Source organism: Toxotes jaculatrix, chromosome 4 (genome assembly GCF_017976425.1).
Source record: "Toxotes jaculatrix isolate fToxJac2 chromosome 4, fToxJac2.pri, whole genome shotgun sequence".
Taxonomy (NCBI): Eukaryota; Metazoa; Chordata; class Actinopteri; family Toxotidae; genus Toxotes; species Toxotes jaculatrix.
Genome location: NC_054397.1, coordinates 14,129,051 through 14,145,624, shown reverse-complemented (window position 1 = coordinate 14,145,624; position 16,574 = coordinate 14,129,051). Strand labels below are relative to the sequence as shown.

At 41.0% G+C, this 16,574-nt stretch overlaps 1 protein-coding gene across 1 annotated transcript in view; it reads right to left on the bottom strand.

Annotated features, from left to right (window-relative positions):
* Positions 1 to 4,650, bottom strand: part of ptprdb (protein tyrosine phosphatase receptor type Db) — an 86,639-nt gene extending 81,989 nt beyond the window's left edge. The window contains exon 1 of the mRNA XM_041035681.1: positions 4,523 to 4,650. The gene's annotated coding sequence lies outside the window, so the exon portion shown is untranslated. The remainder of the gene's footprint in view (positions 1 to 4,522) is intronic.
* Between the last annotated feature and the right edge of the window lie 11,924 nt (positions 4,651 to 16,574).

Here is a 16,574-nt window from a genome sequence, read left to right as displayed (position 1 = left end):
GGGGAGGAGAAGATGAGAGAGGACATAAGAGGAGAGGGAAAAGCCAAAAATAAAGGAAATTAAAATATATAAATTATAAAATCAGTAAATAGCTTTAGAAAATGGAGAGGACAGAGGACCTAGAGGGCCAAAGGAGAACGGCTGCAAACAGCAGCAAATCCTCTGGCAGAGAGAAAAGAACTGATGTGGAAGTCCTGCAGCCGTGCCACTAAGCCCCCGCTGCAGATTAAACTGTATAGTAGTAAGGAGGAGAGGGGAGGCGAGGAGGGGAGAGACACATAGAGGGAGAAAAAGAGAGAGAGAGAGAGAGAGAGAGAGAGAGAGAGAGAGAGAGAGAGAGAGAGAGAGAAAGAGCAGGAGAAAGAACTGCAGAGGGAAAATAAGGCTTTGTGGTCTGGCACCAGTTTGCTATGTCAAACCATCATGCGTGCCATGGCGATAGAAGGCGGGGGAGAAGGAGAACAGCGTTGGTGAGAAAGAGACAGGGAGAAGACAATAATTGAAGAGGAGGACAGAGAGGAGAAGATGGGGACAATGAATGTGAGGAAGACACCGAGGGGAGAGAGTGGGAGGAGGAGGGAAACACTTCAGCCTCGACTGAGGAAGGCTTAACATGTTCAGATTGTGTGTCTGTCTGTTTGTGAGTTTGTGTGTGTAAGAGTGGTTGGAAAATAGAATTGTTGTGGTCGTGCCTGGCTCCTTCAGAGTGTCTCCCTCTGATTGGAACATGAAGGGGAGGGATGGAGGGTGGATTGGGGGGGGGGCTGTGAAAGGATCGCCCCAACTGCAAACCCTGTTGCTGTCATTGTCTCTCTTTCTCTCTTTCTCTCTCTCTCTCTCTCTCTCTCTCTCTCTCTCTCTCTCTCTCTCTCTCTCTATCTATGCATCTCTCTTTCCTCTATTTTTGTCTGTTCCTCATTACACATACCCCATATCTTATGCCTCTTCTCTGAAAACACAAATACACACACGCAAGCTCACACACACACACACACAAGGCATACACAGCACATGTAATAAATATGGAAATCTGATGCCAGTGTGTCTCTGTTATGGAATAGTAAGCAGAACACAGCTAAAAATGTCCGTGAGCAAAAATGTTTGCTTGCTGTGTACTTGCCACTACAACACTTTGATAAAAAACAAAAACACAAAAAAAGTCAAAATAAAAAGGGAGGAAACAACAAAGTGATCTTGTACCAAGACAAGGAAACACAGAGAGCAAAAGAGGGAGACAGAGAGAAAGATAGCTGCAGAAAAAAAGAGATAAACAGAGAGAACAAACCTGCCTGAGTGGAGAACAGATGAAGGGAGGAAAGTAAGTTAAATTTTTAATATCTCACCATATGCTCCTCTCCACAGGTGGAGACATCTTTGCTATTAATTACCAATTCACAGCCTGTATGTGGGTGTGATTGCGTGATGGATGGATGAAAACTGAAAGAAGGCAAGAGAGTGACAAAGGAGGAGAGGGCTGAGAAGGGTATGAACAAGTGTCAATAAGCTGTAACATGAACAAGTAGACAAACGAGAAAACAAACAAATCAGACAAAGAGAGGACAAAAATACATATAATTGATTAGGCTCAGATGTTGGAGAAGCATGGGAAAGTTAGAGCAGGGGGCAAACTGGAAGTCAGACAGAGAAAAAGACAGGAAGGCAGAGACAAGGGTGAACCGAGGGACAGATGATAGGGAGAGCCGAGATAGATTCGAAGCTGTCCCCTCCGACTGTCAGGTAAATCAATAGCATCGCTGCGCCTCCTCCACACCTCTCAGCTGCTCGTCCACCTCCTCCACTGTTCTCGGCTCCACATCCTATCACTTTTGCAAGCAGCTACGCAGCTGGATGCTGACTAACTGTAGCTGAAGCCGGAGCCCCAAGCCTGCCCACTCTGACTGCTACAGCCTGTTTTCACCACAAGTCTGTGTCTCAAAATAGACTCTTAGAAAACCTTTACATATACAGTTTGATTCTTGAGAAGCAGCCCTAAAATTGCAATTTCACTCAGTGAAAAAAACAAACAAAAAAAAACATAGGTATGCTTGTTTTCTCACTCATCCAAACCACCAGGCAATAAATGAGCCCCACTTCTACTTTGAAGACAAAAACATGCTTTTTAAAAAAGGAAAATGTGTCTGTGCTGTTCTGTTCTGTCTTGTGGTTTTTTTTTTTTTCCTTGGCCAGGTTCTTTGTTTGTAGCAGGACAAGTTGACCCAGGCAGCAATCTGGCTCTGTTGACCTGCTCATGTCTTCCTAGTTTAGACTGAACTGGCCTGGTCTGTGGGAACCAAAAGCACAGTCTCTATAATTACCAACCCAACTCATAACATCCCTGACCTTAAAATCACCTCTCCTAACCTGACCCAACCCCTCAGGCCAATGACATGGACATTCACGACATATATGCATACATGCGCAGGCACGGCGCTATACACAGAAATGCAGAAATGCGCTGACAAACATGTAATACGCAAACACACACTCACACACACAGCTGGCTCTGCAGACACTGGCATCCATCACATCTTGTGAAACTTAATCTCTCTGAGAGGAGGAACAGCTGCGGTGGCACGCATGTGCACGAGCGCGCACACACGTGCACATGTATACGCACACACAGCACATAAACACAGTGGAAGATCAGCTGGGGTAAAGCACTTGTTCATCCACAGACTGGCATGTGACAAGGCACCTCTGAACTTAGAGCAGCAGGCTATGGTCGTAAAGCAGGTTGCAGTCCACTTGCCTAATGGGTCCAAACATATCTACAGAGTGCAGCAGAATCAGCTCTTGTGAGGAAATCTATAAAAACTGAACACATTTTTACATGAAACAATCTCCTGAACATCATATGACACTGTTTTAGGAGACAATCACTTCACCTTCAAATAAATACACCCTAACCTGTTTGAATATTAGGTTCATGTAACAATTAATTGGTCACTGAAGTAAATATCATGTAAATGTTCCAATCTTGAAACAAAACATCACACGTGGCTCTGATTGTGTGGGGTTTTCAAAGCAACACTTAATTGTGTGGATTAAGGCACTTGCAATGCATGCATTACATTGTATGCATGCATTGCACTTGTAAGCTCAAGCAAACACATGAAGCCCCCCTCTCTCACTCCCCTTCTCTCTTTCTCCCCCATATGTGTATATTTATAAATTTATATATACCTAAATGTCTGTCTCTCACATACTCAAGCCTAATTGCTGTAAAGTACTTGCGTGATTGATTTGTGAGCTAGTGAAGGCTGTAATGCTGCCATAGACAGTGTTTGAGCAAGACTGCTGACTACTGTCCAACACACACACACACAGCACATTACAATCAATTTAGTTATGGCAGTGGCATAAAGACAAATATAAATGTCATATATCAAACTGCTGTCAAGTACAAACTGTATGAAGTCATTCCATCTCAGGTGCAAGTAGATTATATAGACTGATAAACTGGGCAGGCTTATGCTTCATGGAAACCAGCTGTAATCATTTAAAAAAAAAAAAAACTCTTTAAATTGCGTCTGAATGGAATGGATACAGGCTGATGGAGTGAAATGCACACACATATTTTCACATATTTAATCCACTGTAGCCTATTTGAGTCTAAAGTGTTCGCGCAGTTTTGCATAAATTCACAGACAGCCCACTCAAAACAGGTTGAACTAACTGACAGCCATTAACAAATCCTCCTGCTTTGTGCCTGCATACACCGTTAAATGTCCATCCAGTCTGCTTTGTGCCGGTGGCATCGGTTCAGTCGTGAGAAAATACCTCTGAGCACGTTTTGAGGGGTAGCACCAAAACCCCAGCGCAGACCAAGCGGTTTACAGCCTCCTTAATCTCTCATCAGCATTAAAAAAAAAAATCCAAAAAACAAAAACACAACCTTATTTTAAGAACCACCCAATGGTGAAAAGGACCGTAATAATCCCACAGTAAATGTGACGAGGATGCAATGCAATAATCAGAGCAAAACTGTATTTATTATACATTTATATTTATATTTATGTGGCACCAAATGAAATAAAGAAGAACAAGCTCAGTGTTAGGTGACAGTCGTTTTGTAGTGTAAGCCCTTATATAAATAACATCATGAAAGCCGTGACATATTACAACAAATATAATTGATTAGGCGAAATTAAGATGAATATGAACTCACTACTGACTGGGCTCAGTCAGTGTTAGATTATGGAACATTATGGAAATATCACAGTGATTTTCCATTAGTGCGACTTCAAAGCCAAGGCAACCACATGAAACACCAATAAAACAACTAACTGTTCGTGCTGGGGGAGGACACATAAGGCAGATATTAGGTGTCAGTCATATGTGTTTGAGGACTCGTCCACACAAATGCACACACACACACACACACACACACCTAAACGGATAAGCGCAGATGCGTATAGGCGCGTTGCACGGGAATACACTGTCAATAAGAAGTTAACGCTCAGCTGTGCATGTCAACAATAACAAAAAAACTACACGCAAAATAAACAAGAGGCGCGCTCACCATATCAGCACCCTGCCAAGAGCCGTCGTTGGAAAAACTCGCAGTCTGAATGAATTCAAGCTCTCCGTCCGTCCGTCGTCTGTCTGTGTAACATCCACCGTGGCTGCAGCCGCTCTGCCCAAATAATCCAGCACCGTGCGTCTGTGTCCCTCTCTCTCTCTCTCTCTTTCTCTCTCTCACTCCCTCTCTCCTCCTCCTCTCTCTCTCTCTCCCCCCCTCAATCGCACTCTCTCTCGCTCCAATAATTTCCTGCCCGGTGTGTATACGGCTCAGTAAGGTAGCTGCTAAGTCCCCCCGGTGTGGTGGCTGGAGTGAAGTTGGGGGCAGATTTAAAGCTGCAGACCTCGCGCGTAATCCCCGCGACGTTATTTTGGGGAGTCCATAATGTGGCGATCTGGAGTCACCAGAAGACTCCACGGTTTCCTTTGTCATCACTCCCTCGCCCGGTGAAGACATGAAATCGTCCCGGCAGACGAGTGGAAAGGTGAGATGGATCAATGATGAGCGTGATATAATGCCAACCTCAAGCCATTTGGTCACATGTCCTATTCCGTTTTAATATTGTACGACATCAACAAGGGTGATATAGCCATTGAACTGAAATCAAATGCAGATTCAAACAACAAAGTGGACTTATTATTTTACTTCACTGGAAATATTTTTTTCTGAGTTATTCTATGAAAATTAAAACTCAGTTCTAGATAAAAATCTCTGCTGAATGATCCCCCCCCCCCTTTTTTTTTTCCTTCTACAGGCTCTAAAGGCGCTCTGGGATGTTTGGTTTTGGAGATTAGGAAAGGGGCAATCACAGGCACAATTTATCTGTGCAGACAAGTGGAGTCGATCTAATCTCGCATGAGGAGCAGCTCCTTGATACACTTGGATATTGCCTGGGAATTTCATGTTATTTAGGCCAACAGTTTCCAAATTACTCTCTACAGATACATAAATGAGACCATGAGAGGATTTTAAGGGGTAAAAAACAGAAAAAATATATGTACTGTATATATTTCACTACAATTTAGCAGAATAGATGTGAGAATGTATAGCACTACTAACATTTCTGACTACAGTGCAAACATTGGTAGCACGACCCTAAAATAAAATCAGAAATCTTCCCAGATGGGACTGCTTAGAGCGCTTAGGGCACACAATGTGATTAAGCCAGCATGTGAGTGATTTAACTTTGTGTATGTGTACTTGTACTTTCAACTGAGTGTAGTTCTACTGCATGAATTTTGTTTGAAACTGGATGCACTACTGTTTGATTATGTGTACGCTGAGTGGTCATACAGAATAAGAGATCGTTCTTGCAGGGCATCATCACGTTGTAACAAAAAGTCCAGTACAGGTAGATGTGCCTTAACAGCTCATGGCGCTTACTGAGAGTCTTACAACATGCCTAACATTGGTTGCCTGCATGCTGTTATATGGAAGCCTATAGGGGACTATGTTAAAATGATCATGTAAATCTTAAAAATAAAAATGTAAGTTCACAATAGCATTATAATTTTCCACATATGTATGTAATTTGATTAAAAATTAAAATGAAAATCCAATAATCCAATTTGCATTTTCATTTTCACATACTCCTATGGGCCTTCTATGATCATATTAAAATGAAAATGGAAAAGCTCTTTGACATTTAATTTTTCAAAGTCATACCCTGCTGTGCAGTGGTCAGTATTCAAATGTCAATTCACATTTGAACATTAAAATGCAACATAAACAATGTAACCTGATTTTCCATTTATATTAAAATTAAAATGCAATTTCCTAACAATTTGAAAATGAAGACTGAAGCAAAACAGCACCCCCACTCTATCACTGTGGAATTATATTTTAATTTTTAAGTTTATATTATCATTGTAATATAGTCCCCTATAGGCTTCCATACTATGGTGTGTGCTCTATGTAAATTGTATGTACTGTTTGGTGTGAAAAAACTTTTAAGAGTTCCAGGAATATCTTTGTGTTGACAAAGACATAGGAAGTCAGGGAGAAGAGGGAAGACAGACTTTACACCAGTTTTCGGCCTTTGAGCACATGCTTGCACCACACAGACACACACACACACACACATTGGGTGTGCTGACCTAGAACACCAAACACAATCAGTGGTGCAGCAGATTCCCATCAGTCCAATGTAAATGAGATGGAGGAGCGTAAACGTGCTTTTGTTGCAGAAACTCCTCAGCTCAGTGGGTACAAGAAAACACAACCTCAGGCTGTGGACACACACAGACACAGACACAGACACACACACACACAGAAGCAAGCTTTCACACACACCAGGGACAGATGTGTATGCCCACACATGCACAGTGGAGTTCTGCCCGCTCTCATAGTCACACACAGACACTCAAAAGATAATAACTCAGCACATGAGAGATAAGGGGTTTGCCATCAGGATAGGTTCACTGGCTAAAATAGAATTTGGAGTTGTGTTTAATGGGCATCAGGACATGGCACCACACTGCGCACACGCACTGAGCTGCAAAGCACCGTTATGTTCAGACAATGTGGAGGACGCATGCCTCTAAAAAGTATGTCCTATGTTGCAAATTCTGTTGCATGTGATGTTGTTGCTTTTGTTTTTGCTGCTTCACAACCCGGCGCCCTCTCACTGTCAACACACATCTACACTGCGATCCGGCAACTCTTGATTAAATATTCAAGCGATTCCACTGATAAATATGTATGGTCACATGGGTTCAATATTCAGTGTGTGTGTATGCATGGATGCTCTCTGTATATGAAAACACATGACTGTCTGCACACATGTTCACTCGGGTTCACACGCTCCCTGCAGGCAAGCTGTGTGTACTGTCAATTAACTAATTTATCAGTTTTCAATGTTTTTTTAAGTCATGCATGAACGCTGCCTTTCCTGAGCACTCTATGTCTACAGTCACTAACCCAGCTGAACACATAAGTGCCCTGAAAGCCTGCATCAAGATACAAATTTGGGCAAGTGACAAGTTTAAACAGAGTTTCCACTTTATAGGATATATAATCTGCAATGAGTTTAGCAAGTAGGCTTAATAAAATACTCCAGGCTGTTATGCTGCAGCGTGGGAATTTTATTTATTTATTTATTTTTGTAAATTCAGAGTACATGCCTTTCATAGAAAGTGCTCACTTATGGGCTTAATCCTATGATCCAGAGATAGTAAGTCCTATGCTCTACATATCACATTGCTCTTATGTTAAAAAAAAAATAGGATGAGAGAGATTGAAAAAAAAAAAAAAGTAAACTATAACCTTAATTTGGTTGTTTTTAAACCTAAGGACATCACATTTTGCATGGAGAACAACAGAAACTGGAAATAGTTTGTATCTTTAAACTACCAAAGTGTGACTGAGACAGTATAAAACGTCAGTTTCATCAAATCATGATCCCACATTTGGAGTATAAAGAATATGTGAATGGAAGTACAGTTCTTCATAAGAATTTTATATAGTGGAGACTGGATAAAAATGATGGTGTTGGTAAAAAAAAAAAGTTCTAATTTTTCTCATTTTAATGGGTTCAAAAGTTATAAGTAACAGGTTGACTTTGGCCTGATGGTGTCAGGTGAACTTTGGTGAACGTTTCCTTGGTACAATTACAGCTTGCAAATCTGCTGAGCAGAAGTTTGACCGATGGACTAATGGACCATGGAAGACACTGTATACATTGGACAGTACATGTTCCACTGACCCTCACTGACTGTGGACCTCTCATACAGCAGATATTTTAAACGGAAAGCAACCATCACACCTTTGACACCTTTGACAAGTTGTTTTTGACAAGTCCAAAAACAGCCATGAGAAAGGTGTATTTCTTTACAAACTGGTCAATGGGCTGCCACAGAAAGAAAGACAGAGTCTGTAAGAACATGAATCGGAATAAACTGTGGTAACTGATTTCTCAAGTAATCAATTTCTCCAACCACTAAAGAAAAAACAGCAGTTGTAGCCTCTTAAAATGTGAATATTTACTGTTATTCTTTTCTTCTGTTTTAGTAAAGTGAATCATTTTTGGGTTTTGAACTGTTGGTTGGACAAAACAAACAATTTTAATAAGCCAAAAAAGAAAAAGTTTAAAAATACACAGAGACTTAGCAAATAGATGCTTTTTTCATCACCTTGAAAGTTCATCTCATGACTTACGAGTGGGGTGCAGAGCAGAGGCCCATTAAAGCCATGACATTTCAATAATTGCCTCTAATCTCAGCATCACAGAGAGCCACCCACTTTCACCACTTGCAAAGACACACACACGTGCCTTATTCATTGATGCTTAATGATTAATGCCCGCCACACACACACTTGACCCCCTACCCTCCAACAAGAAGGTAGGGGGCCAAGCTTGACCCCCATACACACATACGTACAGAGAATAACATTCCTTCTTCAAGCTTCAAAGATTGATGACTTTATGATAGACATGTACATCCTTCCTCTTAGTGTATACTGCTTTCTAAATGTGAATCTGCACAACTCTGGCTGGACACATATGCACATCGATGTATTAAACACACACACACACCTTGTCATTATCCTTTCATTCCTTTAGGCACTGACTCTTCAGTCATTTGTTTTTTACCCAGGCATGTGTGGCTGCAGTGGGCTGCTAACCATTAGTGGCTTGGCTGGTATTAGAGATGGCACCTTCCCTAGTTGCACCTGGATAATTACAACCATAATTTCATAGAGGGAGACAAGTAGCTAACAAGGACAGCGTAAGCAGTCAGAGGGATGTCAAGGGAAAGGCTGTTGGGGTTTTTTTTTCATACCTATATGAAAGCTATATCCTTATTTGTAATCATATATTAGGATTACAATACAAGGATAAACATGGATAACAACATTCTTTTTTAGGTCCCAATTCACTCTATGCCTAGCCTTTTTTTCCACGATTTCTATGACATTTAGGTGTTAAAAGGCGCTGATTGAGCCTTTCTTACTCCTGTTGTAAACATGTTGATTTGCCTCTGACAGAGGCAATCCTCTTCTAGCTTAGCAGAGGAAATTCTGAGCTTTTGGAATCGGGAATTGATCAATTTACCAGTGCTGAAATGTGTTTTTACCTGTTTAAAAAAAAAAAACTGTAAAAATCTCCATTGCTAGAACTGATTTTCACAAACACAATACAGATGAGCTCGACTGGGCTGAATTATATGTTATAGGCTTAGAATGTTAAGCAGCATCACAAAGAAACACTCAGGGAACATGCTGTGCTATGCACTTTAATCATGCACAGGAGACAGACCCACTGTATTCTACTAAAGGCAGGAAGGTATGACTCTGCAGTGTGTATGCGTGTGTGTGTGTGTGTGTGTGTGTAGACAGTCTGAAAGACTGAAAATAAGAGAGTGACAAAACAAAAAGAACACGAGAGGGAGCAGCCTCGCAGTCCTAAAGCAGCTTTTATTGAACACTAAGAAGGGAGTATAGAATGATGAACATCCAGGCTGCTCTTTTCACATCAAGGAAATTGCATTTGGGAATATTGAGCTGGCTGGTATGATGAAGTACACAACCCCTCCTCCACACACACAAACACAGCGTGCAAGCGCACACATTTTCATGGCACCACGTATTGGCAATGCAGAAAAGATCATATTTAGAGAGTCAAAGCTACACGCACACATCACACGGGCACACAGGATCTCATTTAGTCTGTGTGAATGGGTTGGATGAGCACTCTCTATTACACACTACTGTTGAAGGAGCGGAAATGAGAATCGGTGCAAACAGGGAGGGAAGGGGAGAGAGAGAGAAAAGAGGAAAAAGAAAAAACAGTGAGAGAAGAGGAAGTGGCAGAGAAAGAGGGACAGAACACAGGAGCGAGGAATGAATGAGAGTGATAAAGGGAAAGAGTGAAAAAGCAGGGAGAGCATGTAAAAAAGAAAAGAGGGAGACATCCTGCACTTGTACTGTGGCTGTTATTTCAGAGGCGGTTGCTGATAACGTTGGCTACAATTCATCCAACTGTGTAAGAACACGTTAGCATTATTTTCCAGAAAAAAAAAGAAAAGAAAAAAAAGGAAATCATGATTCTGATCAGTTTGGAGCAGATGGAGTCAACAGGTTCCACACAGATCATTAACCAGGGCTGCTGACTCCGTCAAAATGAGTGACGAATGACAAGCTAAGCAGCGATCACATTAGTGAAGCACAGCAAGGCTACATTGTGTAGGTCTGTGGATCCTCGAGGTGGGTGCATTAACCCTGACTGTGTAAAAGGAGAAGCACTGAATGGTAATTTGTACAAAATAAGGACATTTTTATAGAGGGTATACCTGTGTTCAGGCCTAATGTGTCAGTGCATCTGTGCAGAGACCATATAGATGCACGCTACATAATAATAACAGTAAAATGTCCAACAGCAGTGGACACACACACATACACACACATATACAATGAAATGCATGCAGTACAGCTGAATAGCTTATTTATGTTTACATAAATGCAGCAATGGCAGGGATCTAAATTACAAAGAGAACTGTCAGTTACGTACTGTACACGCTCCACTAGCAATTACTTCTCTACACAGAGCAACAAAGGCAGACAGCAAAATAAAATACAATCAGTGCTTCACACACATTCAGCTACTCATGCCCGCGCGTGCACACGCTCACGCGAACACACACGGGTCATTGAGAAGTAGCTGTCACTGTGATTGGTTCCTGCTGCCGAGGGCGAACCCACAATAGCCAATTATCTGTCATTATACACCACAGCAGCTCTTGTGGGCTGGATGCCTCTGCATGTGTCTGTGTGTGCATGTGTGTATGCGTATGTATGTGTGTGTGTCATAGTGGGAGAGATTGTCAAATTGCTAGTTATATATTTCAGCATACTGAAAGAAGAGAAGCGAAATGTAGAGGAGGAGGAGGAGGAGGGTGAGAGGGGAGAGTTTGAGGAGGCCAGGCAGAAATATGCAGAGCGAATATAAAAGGAAGCAAAGGAGAGATTGATGATTATATTTGACAGTTGTAGAGAAGATGGGATCACGGGGAGCCACAGACCTCCAGTGAGCTGCGTGCTGATGACAGATGTCTGGTGACCAAGACATGCCTGATGCAGCGGGGCCAAAGAGTAGATGGCCCCAGATTGAGGTACTCAGTCAGCATATGACTAGTGCTCCATCATGTATGACCAGTGTGTGGCCAGATTCTGAAACATTATATGACAACATCTAGCATGACAGTATCACATTGCATTTCAGCTCCAAGAACACACAGTATAAGGGCCCACATGCAGCTAGAGCTGCTCTGCATTGCTTTCAGCGACGGGGCCATTTGTTTAAATTAACAAGGCGAGTAGTGGAGAGGTGAACTGTTCCCTCTCATTTTCTCATAATGTGGGTGCGCATGTATGTGTTCACCGCACTCAGCTTTATGATATGGGTTACGGTTAGTTAGAAAACCCTTGTGCCATTACGGATGCTAATCTGGCCACAGTGATGGCAGACAGCTCCTATGAACATTAGAGGTGGAAATTGAACCATTTTTCAGTCTAAGCTACAGAATTAACTTGTTTTTGCCAAGCAGAGTTTGAATAGTGACTAATGAAGAGGGAGCAGCGATGGCAGTCAATTCAATTTTCAAGGCAGTGATTGGAAATCCTCCATTACCACCGCTGATATTCTACTGTTCTTCACTGACTAGATGCTTTTTAACGCTCAGGACATCAAAGAAGAATGCCTTGGTCTGACGGTATAAACTGACCCTTGTGCAGTATTATTTATTAAAACAATGTTTTGGTTTTGGTCATCAGCTAAAAATGGTTTTAGAAACAATATCTCAGATACAAAAGACAATCCAATGAAAACCACTAGAAAGACAAGTTAGTGTGGATTTTTTTTTTAAAGTAATTTTTCGATGCTTTTAACATCACAAGCTCACCTCCATTACTTCAAGGTGGTGGCAGAAGTTTCAGAGGAGAAAAGTTTTCAAATACCTTAAATCCTCAGCACATAAAACTGCCTGATTTTTGAAAATATGTGGTTATGGTTAGATACCACTAGAGGTAAGAGAGACATGTTTATTGTTATTTGGGTGAACTGAACATTTAATAACTAAAGATGGATAAAAGTGGATAATATTGTCCTATCTAGATTCTAGATATACTTAATTATTTTCTTAATCCTCTTCATCTCCTGTGGGACATGGTGCCTCAATGAGCAGTCTACATTGTTCGCTCTCTTTGCCTCTTTGGCAAAATGTTGAGCTTCACCACAAGTTAATCTTGACAAGCTCATCTGTCACAGTAATAGGTCATTTTTGGTCTTCTGTGATTTCTTTTGGAGGGGAGTCAATCTCAGTGGAAGCTTTGGATGTGATCTCCCTCCATTCAATACACAGGGCCCAACCATCACAGCCACTTCTGCCTCATTTCAATGACAATATTCTTGTTACTGTTAAATAAACAGACCTTTCTTTTCTTTCAGTGGCATGGCTTTGGGGATGGCAGTATCAGTCCCACCATTTTGGTCTAGACTGAAATATCTCAACAACTACTTGGTGGACGGCTACAGAATTTTATACAAACATTAATGTCACGCAGAGGATGAATTCTACTGACCTTGGTGATCCCCTAACTTTTCCACTAATGCAGTGGGGTTGACGTGATGGATAGAATACTATTAACTGGTTCAGACATTTGTGTGCTCATAAGGATGAATTTCAAATCACTTTAGTGATCCCTTAACTTTTCATTTAGAACCATCATCAGGTCAAAATTTCATTTTGTCCGGTATGTTGGTTAATGTCTTAATACCTGCAAAACAAGTGACATCCCTCAATTGTTAGCCGCAATTTGCTTTGTGTTTCTGGCTGTTTAGTAATTTTTTTTCCATCATTCTAACACGCTAAACTGAGATGGTGAATGTGGCAAAAAATATTCCGGCTAAACATCAGCATGTTGGCACTGTGTGAATATGTTAGCATGCAGATGTCAGCATTTAGCTTAAGTAAAGCCTCACAGAGCTGCAAGCATGAGTCTTGCTAAGCTATATCTGTTGGACTTCCAGATGTTGCAGAGTTGGGAAAACATATCCTGGGCTATAACCAATCTTCCATTAATGTCCTGTGTCCTGCTTTCCTTGCAAACAAACTGATGGCTCACCATTGTTTAAAATTGGAGATGTAGGTGGTTTTTTAATGAACATTTGGAGGTAATGCTGTTCAGACTTGTATGCTTGGTGAAATGTTAGTTTTAGTTTTTTGTATATTATGGTAGATTAGATTCTGGATATAAGACAAAAAAAAATTACAGCATACAGTAGTTCCCTTCAATGGAAAGTTGAAATTCATGAAAATTATAAAATACTTCATGTATCAGACATGAAATCTCAGTGGCTTCCGCTTCCTGCCATTCTGGTCCAATAACTGACTGTCAAAGCTTCTTTGCTGCCCTATTGAACTATCTTCCTATCTAAGCTTGAACAGTGCTCCGTCACGACCTAAGTCATCATACCATCCCCATCAGAATAAATCCATCTTACTGTACATTCTTAATACACATCCAGTGTGTGTGTGTCGAAGTATGAAGTATTCATCTGTCTCTGCCTGTTTTACAGCTATATTTCCATAATCCCCATCCTAATCCACTACCTATGTGTGTAACTGTGTGTGTCTGTGTGTGAGTGTGTATCCGCGAGTGTGTGTTTGTACGAGTTGTCTCTTTATGTCTGTGTATGTGAGGCATGGTATTTAAGCTCTTGGCTTTCAGAGGGCCTCTCTTTCCCACGCCTTCCACACTATATATAATACCACAGATAGCCCTCCAGTCATCCACTCCTCTCCATCGAACCACTCAACACAATGGCCTGGACAGAATCACTCTACACTCCACTATCAATATCTGCATTACCATTTCTGTCAACAGAATAAACACAGTGAAAATTGAATGGTGATGGGTAATATTACTTTTAAATGAGCTGATGAAATATGTGAAGAGATGATTAGGAGAGAGGACACACTGGCTGAGGTGGAGAGAGGTGAATATGTCAGTGCAACTAAAGGGTAAAACAGCAACAGTTACTTTCCTTGCAATCACCCCCACCCCACCATTGTCATGTCCTTAGTACGAGGTGGGGATGATTTTTTAAGATGATGATTTTGTATCATCTTAAAGATGGTTGACTAGCTGTAAGCTAAGCTCTTAAAATGATTAAATTTTCCTTTTACAGTGCATAAGTTCTAATGCAGAAGGCGGCTTATCTTATACTTAATTTTAATTTAGCACTTTTTCTTAACTGTGTATCTCTCAAGATGAACAGGAGATGATTAAAAGGATCAGAGAGCAGAAAAAAACATTTCTGATACACAAAAAATGATTACAGACTTTGCTCTAATCTCTGCTTTTTTCATGTGAATTACTTTGTTGTTTTATGTGTTCAGGCCAAAAAAAAAAAAAAAAAAAAAAAAAGCTGAACTCCAGCTGAACAGTGGGTACACGTGGTTGTGGTGAGTTGGACTCCCAAGACTCTGTGGCATCACTGTTGGGTGTAGTTGCAGGTGCAACCGAGCACATTTCTTACCACACCCATTAGTGATGCTGGGTGTGGTAAGAGGAGAAACAGGCTTGAGACCAAGCATTTCAGCCTGGTGCTAAGTCACTCTTTTTTGGGCATCTTTCTGAATTACATGATCAGATGTATGTATGGAAAGAAAGAAAGAAAGAAAGAAAGAAAAAAAGATGACTCATTCTCCTCAGTGTTTAAGAATGGTGCTTGATGATGAATAGAGGAATAAGAGGTTGATGATTGGGACCCTCAGCAATGATAATCCCATTAGCACTGTACTGCATGTTAAGCTCTCCACTAATGACTGATGTGTGTGTATGTGTGCATGTCACATGTGTAAGTGTGTGTGTGTGTAGCTGAGTCCTTTTCGGACCATCCTAATTATCGGATGTGACTCACGTGAGGGTAATTACAGCATCTGTGATAGACGGAACAAGGCTACGAATGACCCAGAAATCTACAGGCTAATGAAGCGATAAGACTGATACACTCTTTTCTCTGTCTTTCTCTATACGCAACTCACACAGAGAGACAGGGACAGAGTGGGAGAGAGAAAGGGATGGTCAGAAAGACAGAAAGGGGAACAATGTTTCCCTCAGACTACATTAGAGAGAGTAGAGAGATTTGGGAGGAGCTGTCAAAAGACGCTCTGTCAAGCGGCTTCAAGCTCAGCCCTCTTCCTAGTATGAACTAATCTGGCTGCTCTCTGTTCCCTGTCATATCTGGCCACGGCTCCACAGCACTGAGGTCCGCTTCCACAGGCACGGATTAAGCTTGGCTACCCGAGACTAAATTCTCTACTGAAGAATCATCTAGGTGTAATCCCTGTGTGAAGCCAGCCCTGTATGGTACAGCACATTATATCTCTCACAATGACTATTATACACAGGAGGCTGCACACACACTCCGGAGATACATGAGACAAACAGGAAGATGGGTTGCTGTGTATTGGTAGCAGAGCCTCAGGGTTACTTTAAGCTGTCACATAAGAGGAGATGAGTTCACTTAAGGTGGCCCCCTGGGGACACATCAAATAATTCTGACGGCTTGTTTTTTACCTCAGTGATTAGAATATTAAAATTTTTAATACACCTGCATATTTCTTTAATAATCCTTTTTTAGAAATTTGCATTAACATTTAACATTTGCATTTTCTTGAATTTCATTATATTCTCCAGAAAAAAGAAGATAATAATTCACAGCAGTATACCCATATAACAATAATGAGTAACAAGGGCAAGTAGGTGAATGTGCCAATCAAATCGAAAGGACACAATAAACATATGTTAACAAAAACACTGATGAAATAAATAAATAAATAAAATCAAGCAGATTTTGTAGAATTTAAATTGTCGAAAAACTGTCTAAAAGTTTAAATTAATACATTATCCCTTAGAGAACAGTTCAGTAGAAAAAAAAAGGTTTGGTGAGGTTTAAAAAGACCCATGACCTCCTAAACCAACAGATACCATTCACAGAAAAGTGTATGTCAAATAGTCTATATGTTTATAAATGAATTTAAACATAGAA